This window comes from Haliotis rufescens, unplaced genomic scaffold (assembly GCF_023055435.1).
Source record: "Haliotis rufescens isolate VD_foot unplaced genomic scaffold, xgHalRufe1.0.p SCAF_13, whole genome shotgun sequence".
Classification (NCBI taxonomy): domain Eukaryota; kingdom Metazoa; phylum Mollusca; class Gastropoda; order Lepetellida; family Haliotidae; genus Haliotis; species Haliotis rufescens.
The window spans coordinates 32,176,871-32,186,600 of NW_025963813.1; the positions used below are offsets into that span (position 1 = coordinate 32,176,871).

The following is a 9,730-nucleotide window of genomic DNA, read 5'->3' on the forward strand; positions in this document are numbered from 1 at the left end:
CACTCACTCACTCACTAGAAGGGAAATGTATTGTCGTTGCCATGCAGAGTTGTGTCTCTTGAGTATGACCTCTTGAGGGTCCGCACTAATTAATATCCGTCATTTGTAAGCACCACACTCGTGGTTGTGTATTTCACAATCGTCTACAACCTGCACCCTCTCGGACTCTCCTCCTGTATTAGTGAGTGAGTTTGCTTTCATGTCGCTTCGAACAGCATTTCAGTTATATCACGGCGTGTAAGCTTGATGTGGGATGCAACCGGAAGTGATGGAGGTCCTACCATTTTGGTGAAACACATGAACACGTGTATGGTGCTTAAAAACAAGAAACATATTCATGGCTAGCCAGGGACCCACGATCATAACTTACTGTCACACCTAAGGGAGGCAACACAACAAATTGCGGCGCCTGAAATGTCTGAGCCACTCACATGTGTGCACTCTTCTATATTCAGGCAGCACAGTGATACAAAGCGGCCTTAATCCAAACTCACTCACTGACTCACCCAGACCACTCACTCACTCACTCACTCACTCACTCACTCACTCACTCACTCACTCACTCACTCACTCACTCACTCACTCACTCACTCACCCACTCACTCACTCACTCACTCACTCACTCAACCAGACTCACTCACTCTCAAGTATTACCAAACAATAACATGTTTCATGTATCACAGATCGGAAACAGTGTTTTATTGCAAAATCATTATTGTGTATTACAGAACAGGGTTTTATAGCAAGTCATTTCAGATACAACGGTAAAATCATAAACTTCAGTCTCTCTATGACTGCATTACAACATGTAGTGATTGCCAGATTGCAGTGGATGTCAATCACTGGATTGTCTGGACCAGACTCCATTATTTACAGACCGCCGTCATATAGCTGGAATGTTGCTGAGTGCGGCGTTAAACAGCAAACAAACAAGCATTACAACATGTGATCACGCGAACCCAAGTCATTGCCACAGAACGGCTACTTATAAACTCACTGTACAAAACACGTGGTACTTTGTCTTAGCGGGGAGACAAGTAGAAATGGCTTCGTTGGAATTCTTAATCATGGACAATTTAGAACAGGAAGGTATGGAAATAGGTAGAAAATGGAGACAGTGTGACGTCAGTTTGCCAGGGGTTATGTCACAAGGAAAATACCTATATTGCCAAAACTATATCCTCAAAGAAAATGAATATTTAAAACATATGAACAAAGACACGTTATTGTTCTGAGAGTAACTGTGTACATAAGAAGTTCTAGGTGGTGAAATGTCACTTAATAATACATCTATACAATTCTGACGTTCCCTTTTGTGTGATAAGTATTCTCCTTGTACAGTTGACGTTGGTCAGAAGGACGGTCTAGAGCACTTGTCTAACGGTGGCCACGCCCACAACGGAGAGAACTGTCCCGAAGATCGATGACGTCACAGCGCTGGCAGTGTTCTGAAACGAGTCATTTGTTTTCCTTGTAATTTCTGAAACAAATTATTCTTTTCAAATGTTAATCGTCTATATTTTGTGACATCATGTGAATCTGCCATAAGACTCCTCACAACATATGCCCAAGAGTGATTGTATTACCCCGTCAGTGGATCAGAGAATTCTCAGGCTCACAGAGAGTGTATTGCTCTATCATCCATCCATTCACCCGTGGACAACGAGAAACTGTTTCAATTCACCAACTTTGTTTGTTTGTTTGTTGTTAAACGCCGCACTCAGCAATATTCTAGCTATATGACGGCGGGTTGAAAATAATCGAGTCTGGACCAAACAATCCAGTGATTGGGGTCATGAGCATCGATCCACAAAATTGGGACAAACACAAGCATCAACCAAGTCGGCGAGCCTGACCACCCGATCCCGTTAGTCGCCTCTTACGACAAGCATAGTCGCCTTTTACGACAAGGATGGGTTGCCGAAGACCTATCCTACCCCGGGTCTTCAGGGGTACGATTGGAATTACCTTCTTTCAACCAATTCATGTTTAACGGTCGGTGGGATAGCCCAGTGGTTAAAGCATTCGCTCGTCACGCCGAAGGCCCGGGTTCGATTCTCCACATGTGTACACTGTGTGAAGACAATTTCTGGTGTCCCCGCCACGATATCGGTGGATTTTGCTAAAAGCGGCGTAATATCATTCTTATGCACACACTCATACTTAAACTCATATATGTGGTATATACTCACATGGTTTAATGATGTTTCATTACCTCCCTGAAGAAAAGACAAAAATCAGTTAGCTTTCAATATTGACACAATATCTGCAAAACCAGTCACTGTGAGACGATGGAGTGAATGTTGTTTATCGCCGTAGTCAGAAATGTTCCAGCTACCTCACGGCGGCCTCATCATAAACGATTCTGGATCAGACAAACCAGTGACTGAAATTAGCAACGGTCTACACCATCAGGATGCGAAGACACGAGGTCAGCCAAGCCACAGAGCTCTCTTTAGTGGATTTTTTTCAATAAGCGTGGTACAATTGGAATCTAGTCTTTTCCGAAATCCAACATCCATTCATCCATGAAGAACGTACATATGCTTGTGCCTACATAGAGGAAATGATCATGAGTAGGACATGGTTCATGCATTTCGTTCATCTCACATGCACTTCCATGTGCTATAGTATGTAATGATACGTTCAAATAAGAATCGTTGAATCATTTTGATAAAGAGGCAGTAGAACGCAACTTAAAACACAAAACCAGCATGTATAAATGGGTGAGTATGGTTTTACGCCGTTTTTATCAATAATGAGAAACTGCACATGGGTGTAGAGGCAAAAAGAGGAGAAATATCTATAATTTCATAATCTTAGATGCGGAATTTATCACTCTGATCTCATTTGCCCTGACACAGTGATATAATTTAAACACTGTCCAAAGTTAAACCAACTTGGCGTTAAGCAAAACCCACTCACCCACTGATGTACCACGAATTTACTATTATAAAAAGTTTACCCTCCACGAAATATGCTTTCACTTCATACCCAGTATATATTTATCTTTAAAAACACTTTTCCTTTCACGTCACATATAAACAAACAAACCAATTAGAAGTAAGCATCAGGGCTACACTCACAGTCGTTGTTGGTGTTGAAGAAGGTCCCTGAAGGAAAGAGAAGATTCAGTTAAGGATAGCTTTCAAAACTAACAATACATCTGCAAGCCAGTCACCGTGCATACATCCATTACACGTGAATTTGATGGAGTGAATGTTGTTTATCACCGCAGTCAGCTACATAACGGCAATAAACATAAACAAGTCATAAACAAGACAAATCGGGGGGCTAAAAGCATGAGCATTGATCCACACCATCTGTATGTGCAGACACGTGATCAGCCCCGTCACAGAGCATCACCACCAGGACATCTTCATTCAACTTTTAAAACTAGCGTCGGATACTTGGGATCTGGTCTTTTCTGCAACGCTCACATCCATTCATCCATGACGAACGTACAAATGTTTGTACCTATATTGAGCAAATTGGTAGGACATGGTTCATGCGTTTCATTTATGTAACGTATGTGAACTTCTTTGTGATGACAGAGAGCTAAGGTTCATGACAATTATTTCATCATTTCAGAAAATAGGCAAAAAAATGCAACTTACGGGCGTAGTTGAGCCTGAGCTTACCTGTAAACAAATCGTAATAATCACAAAAAAACTGACAACGTGTATAAATAAAATATATTATCTAATGTTTGTTTGTTTGTTGTTTAACGCCGCACTCAGCGATATTCCGGCTTTATGACGGCGGTCTGTGTATATGATCGAGTCTGGACCAGACAATCCAGTGATTGATATCATGAGCATCGATACACGCAATTGGGATACGATGACATGCATCAACCAAGAGGGCGAGCCTGACCACCCGATCCCGTTAGTCGCCTCTTACGACAAGCGTAGTCGCCTTTTAGGGCAAGCATGGGTTGCTGAAGACCTCTTATACCCCAGATCTTCACGGGTCTATTACCTGATGACACTCTGCACATGGTATTAGCTAACGGTGATTATCGTTAATGGTAAACGCAACACATGTATGTCAATAGTGTGATCTGGTGATCCTAGATGATGTGGTTATCACAGCGATCTAATGTAATACTGTGTCCAAAGGCCCACCAAATCTCACACCCCCACTTATGTGCCATGTAGTAACTATTATGTATTGTACCATGAATTTGGAAATTACTCGATTCTCATTAGTCAATCCGAGGTGGTTAAATACAGGGACAAAAGGTGGGGACAAAAGAGGTTGGAATTTGGCGCTTTTCTAAATACGACTGTGACGTCATATCTCTTGCGTCACAGTGAGCGATATGACGTCGTGATCATGACGTGCTGTGTAGAACGAAAGTTTTGCAAGGTTTGCTTACTACATAACATAATTTTCTTTAGGGATGCCCACCTCATATTTGATTCCAAGTTGCCGTGCTTATATGCTTTCAATGCTTTATATATGTTGGAGTGACGTATTACGATGTTAACAAACTGCTTGAGCATATACAGCCCCATATTTTGTTTAAAGGCGGTTGTCGGTGATTCCGTAATTCAGATTTAAATTTAGTATTTTTATATTTAAAAAAAAAAAAATTTTAGTATTTGAAACCTCGCGCCGCACGTTAGGTTTCAAATTCAATTGAGCCCGGTTAAATCTACAGGTAACAAAGCTCTACACTGAAAACATACACAGTATGTTCATCTCCTAATAGTGTACACGAAGCTATTTATTGCATTCATTTCATAACCAATCCTCGTAGCCAAAAGTCCTTATGAAAAATATATACGTCTCCAATCTGAGGTTTTATATATTTAAGATGAACAATTGCATTTAATTATTCCCCATTAGCAATGTGATGCGACTTAGCACAGGCTGTTTGCCTGATCTTGGTTAAAGAAGTGTTTAAAGTGTATAACGATGTGTTGCATATACCTTTTGGCGTGGGTACATAGAGTTTTGTTCTGGGCTAAAGCCATTATAGAAAGGAAAATCACCACTAAACTGGACTCGAATCAGCAGATTTTCGGATAATCAAATATGGGGACGGGGTAAGTCCTCTTGTATTAGCTCCAGTTATATACTTACTGGTGGTTTTGATGTTGATTTTCCTGGTGATACTGATGATGGTGATGTTGCTGGAATTGAAGACGTTCGTTGTATGAAATCTGGTTACATGGAAACTGCACTCCTCAGACAAGTAAACAAGTGATCGATAGTGCGAACCTCGAAATCGGGCAAAGATTCTACTCAATCACTCTCGGTGACGTCGTGGAGATGTATCGCAAGATTAACGCCTTCTGCAATCTCTTGCGATGTCGCAAGTCGAACATAACTTCATAACATCGTATAACTATGTGTTTGAACGATGTATTTGAAGCCCCCTATGGGTTCAAAAAGTGAAACCTATTTCTGGTGTCCCCCGCCGTGATATCGCTTGGGTATTGCTAAAAGCGACGTAAAACTTTGTTCACTCACTCTTCAGTCAAACATACGAGTCTCACGGAACAAGCCTAGTTAAGATTATCAACGGATGCCTTCGTGAAGACTTAAAACGAGGGGCGGTTGGGTAGCCAAGTGGTAAGGGTGTTAGTTCGTCACGCCGAAGAGTGAGTGAGTGTGGTTTTACGCCGCCGCTTTTAGCAAAATTCCAGCAATATCACGGCGAGGGACACAGGAAAATGAGCTCCACACATTGTACCCATGTGAGGAATCAAACCCAGATCTTCGGTGTGACGACCGAAATCTTTAGCCTCTAGGCTACCCCACCGCCCTTAACGCCGAAGACCCTGGTTCGACTCCCAAACATACACTGTAGTTAAATTGTGGTGAAGCCAATTTCTAGTGCCCCCCCGCCGTGAAACTGATATAAAGCGAAAAGGTGCGTAAAACCATACTCACTCACTCTCTCACTCACTTAAACCAAAAACAGTATTTGATGAATAACACCACCACCAACCTACATCGTAATATCGTAGAAATTTCCATATGTAAACCTGCGTTTTACATATGAAGTCAAGTGTATTATGCACCATCTCGCTACATCACACCGCCCTCACCTGTAGTAGCACTTTGAGTCGTCACCACCATGACACCGACTAACAACACCAACATCGGAATCATGGCTCGCATTGTCAGTTCTGAATTGAAAGTAGGAATCCTGTAAAAACAAAACACGGATTTTAGATTCAACTCGGTTTTCAGTGTCTGAATGCGTCATTAGTGGGAAATACTTTTTCGTGGTCAAATTACCCACAATCTGTAAAATAAATCTCCAAGGTTATGTTTGATGATGTAAAGCAAAGGAAAATCCATTAACAATACTTTAAAGGGAGACAATTCTCAAACAGTTACTCTCAGTCGTCTGTCCGGCGCCATTTTCCGGCGCCATTTTAATTGAAGTTTACTCTATATATTCAAAACAGCAACGACCCTGCAAATTGCATATAAATAAAAGCGACAAAACCCTTTCCATATTCATAAGCAATCTCTGCCAAAAACGGAATCGAGTGTACGATTTGATTATATAACTGAGCATATGTTAATAAATCACTATCAAAAACTGACGACACCGGGTGTTCGCGAAATACAACAATTTTACTTCTCCATTCTTGTCATCCATGTTTCATTTTAAAGCTCTACACCTGTGTATTTGTCGTCATTCACTTGATGCTTGTTCATGACTTTATTACAGGTATAAGTAGTGTTGGAACCACTTACAAAGTGCAAAATAACTCAAGAACGTTCACCCCGGCCTCAGAGGGTGTCAAGGATATATAGCAATCAGCGGTTCACCTTTGGCATTTCTGGTGTCTGGGGCAATTACTCAATCTAAGATTTAGGTTATGATTCCGAGTCTGACGTGGCAAGTGTATCACAGGGTACATAATATACACGTGGCAGCGCAGCATGAGAGGAATGGTTAGTTGAGTTGCTGAAATAAACGTCGACCAAAGGATTAGCCGATAATACATTGATTGATTAATCACTGTTATCTCACACGGTGGACTTGTCATAAGTAGGTCTTTATATACGTAGGTTTACTAAAGCAGACGAAATGCAGCCAGATCCTGGCGTGAAGTGCCGATGTTAAAACAACATACTTTGTCGATAATATGCTGTTGTTTTTGTTGTTGTTTTGTTGTTGTTTTAATTATTATTATTATTATTTTATTATTATTATTATTATTATTATTATTATTATTAACTACAGTTTAAAATACAAATTAAGCAAAGAGGGTTTGGGTGATCCTGGCACGGTTAGGCTGGTTAGGCTCATCATCAGCTCAGGGCCCTTGCCCCCTCTACACGCAGCCCAGACAGCGAATGGGACTTCTCCCAGGAAGCGCTGCCTAGAAAACCCACCCAGAACTTTTTCGGAGAATGTGAAGACTCCCCAACACTACAGCCTTCTGCATTACCCAGATTGTCAGAAGGTCTGTATTTCTGGTAGCAAATCCGGGTACTCTCCCAATGTCAGTCAACAGATTGGGAGGTACCAAACCTAAGGCACCGAAAACAATGGGGAGTCGGGCAATTTGGTACTTGGGACGCAAGCGTGACATTTCAAAAGCGAGGTCTGCATATTTGCCACGTTTTTCCTGAATATTGTCAATAACATTAGTGTCAAAAGGGACAGAAAAGTCAATGATATAAGATATTTTCATTGGATTTATCAAAAAGGACAAGATCGGGTTTGTTGGCCTGGATACGTCTGAGGCTGTAACCGGGCCTATTCAAAAGAATTTGGTATTTATCATGACGACCTCTACATATTCCTGGTCGTACCATGGATGGACCTCTGTGACGAAGGTGAGGTTAAATGGGGTTTAACGTCGCGTCCAAGATTATTGCACTTATATAGCGACGTGCATGTACGTGTGTGTGTTTGTGTGGCTGCTTGTACTAGTCCGGACTGATGCCGATTTATAGTGCTAGCACACTGGGATACCATACACAGTATACTGACTCCGAGCCGACCAGTCCTTGTTTTAGCCCCTTAATGCCGAGCGCCAGACAGTGTAACAACAAGCACCATCTTTAAATGTCTTTTGGTATGACGCGGCCGTGGATCGAACCAAGGACCTTCCGCTCTCCGGGCGGACGCTCTACCACTAGACCACGGAGGCGGTCCCTCTGTGTCAAAACCACAAGCATGGCGAAGACGGTAATAAAATGATCGATCTGCACCATCATGTCGTTTAAGATACTGTGTTTGTGCCAAAGCTGGGCATCCACTGATAATGTGTTGGACAGTCTCATTAAATTCATTACATAATCTACATTTCATATGGGGCGGTCGGGTAGCCTAGTGGTTAAAGTGTTCGCTCGTCACGCCGAAGACCCGGGTTCGATTCCCGACATGGGTACAATGCGAGAAGCCAGTGCCTGGTGTCCCCCGCCTTGATATTGCTGGAATATTGCTAAAAGCGGCTTAAAACAATACATTTCATATCTTCATTTTGATGCAAAATCACACATTGACGGTTTCGAGTGGGAAGTGACTGTTTCACTTTTCAGGCCAGCCGACCTCATCCAAGCGAAGGACTCTGCAGGGTTGCTGGCCTTATCAACATACTGCCCATAATCCCGATATAGTGGTCGTTCAGATAGCCTCTCCTTGACAAACTGAGTTTGGGACGATTTGATATGGCACTTCGCTTGGTTGACACTCATTTCTGTACCGTCCAGCAGTACAGAACCATCAACATAATCATTACTGACATTGAGATTATGTCCCACATCCTTGGCTCGTTTTAGAAGACTGTTAGTATTTAATTTTATTATTATTATTATTAGTAGTAGTAGTAGTAGTAGTAGTAGTAGTAGTAGTAGTAGTAGTAGTAGTAGTAGTAGTAGTAGTAGTATCCAACAAACTTTCGTGATCAGTTGAGAGACGAAGAATTGTTATAATATCCCAAAGCGCTATAAATATTTTAAAATGTGATTGTTACAAAGACACGTGACATCGAACAGGTACATACAACTTTTGTCGATGTTTACATTGTGTTTTCATTCATTTGCTGTAGCAAGAACGCGAGCGATCTCAACGGTAACTGATCAAATTGTTCCAAACGCAACACATACCCGGCAACAGATATCAGTTGTATCACAGTGATACGCTTATGGATATTATTATTTTAAATATATACTGAACCGCAAAAGAAACGTCACCATGGATAGATATATGAGAAACCTTATTTGTCCAAACACTGTAATACTTTGAGACATATTAAAAAGATGAAACTTGGCAAAACTGATCATCAAGGTTGAAATTAAAGTGTCAAATGTTCTTAAAGTGAAACACAACACTAATCTCTGAGAAAATGGCATCACAAGTCAGTATCTCGTGTGTCCGCCATGTGCATTGATGACTGCCGTGCACCTTCGATACATGGAATGGATGAGGCGGTTGATGAAGGCCATAGGCACTTGGGCCCACACTCTGAGGAAAGCCTGACGCAGTTCAGTTGCAGTTGTCGGGCTTGGTCGGACGGCATTTAGCCGTCTTTGTATCTCGTCCCACAGTTGTTCAATGGGATTTAAATCGGGATTGAGGGCAGGCCACTGCATGGTTCTGATGCCATTCTGATTGAGGAAGTCTCTTGTTGCTCTCGCAGTGTGGGCACGGGCGTTATCATGCTGATACTCGTGGTTGCGGCGACATGCCAAATGAGGTATGGCGTGTGGTCTCAAGACTTGATCAATGTACCGAGCTGCTGTGACA

At 41.9% G+C, this 9,730-nt stretch overlaps 1 long non-coding RNA gene across 1 annotated transcript; it reads right to left on the reverse strand.

The window, feature by feature from the left end:
- Positions 1-679: 679 nt before the first annotated feature.
- Positions 680-3,566, reverse strand: LOC125378633. The gene is made up of 3 exons (XR_007220422.1): positions 3,087-3,566; positions 2,193-2,219; positions 680-1,448 (listed from the first exon to the last, which is right to left on the reverse strand). It is a non-coding gene; the product is annotated as an uncharacterized LOC125378633 (long non-coding RNA).
- Positions 3,567-9,730: the final 6,164 nt, after the last annotated feature.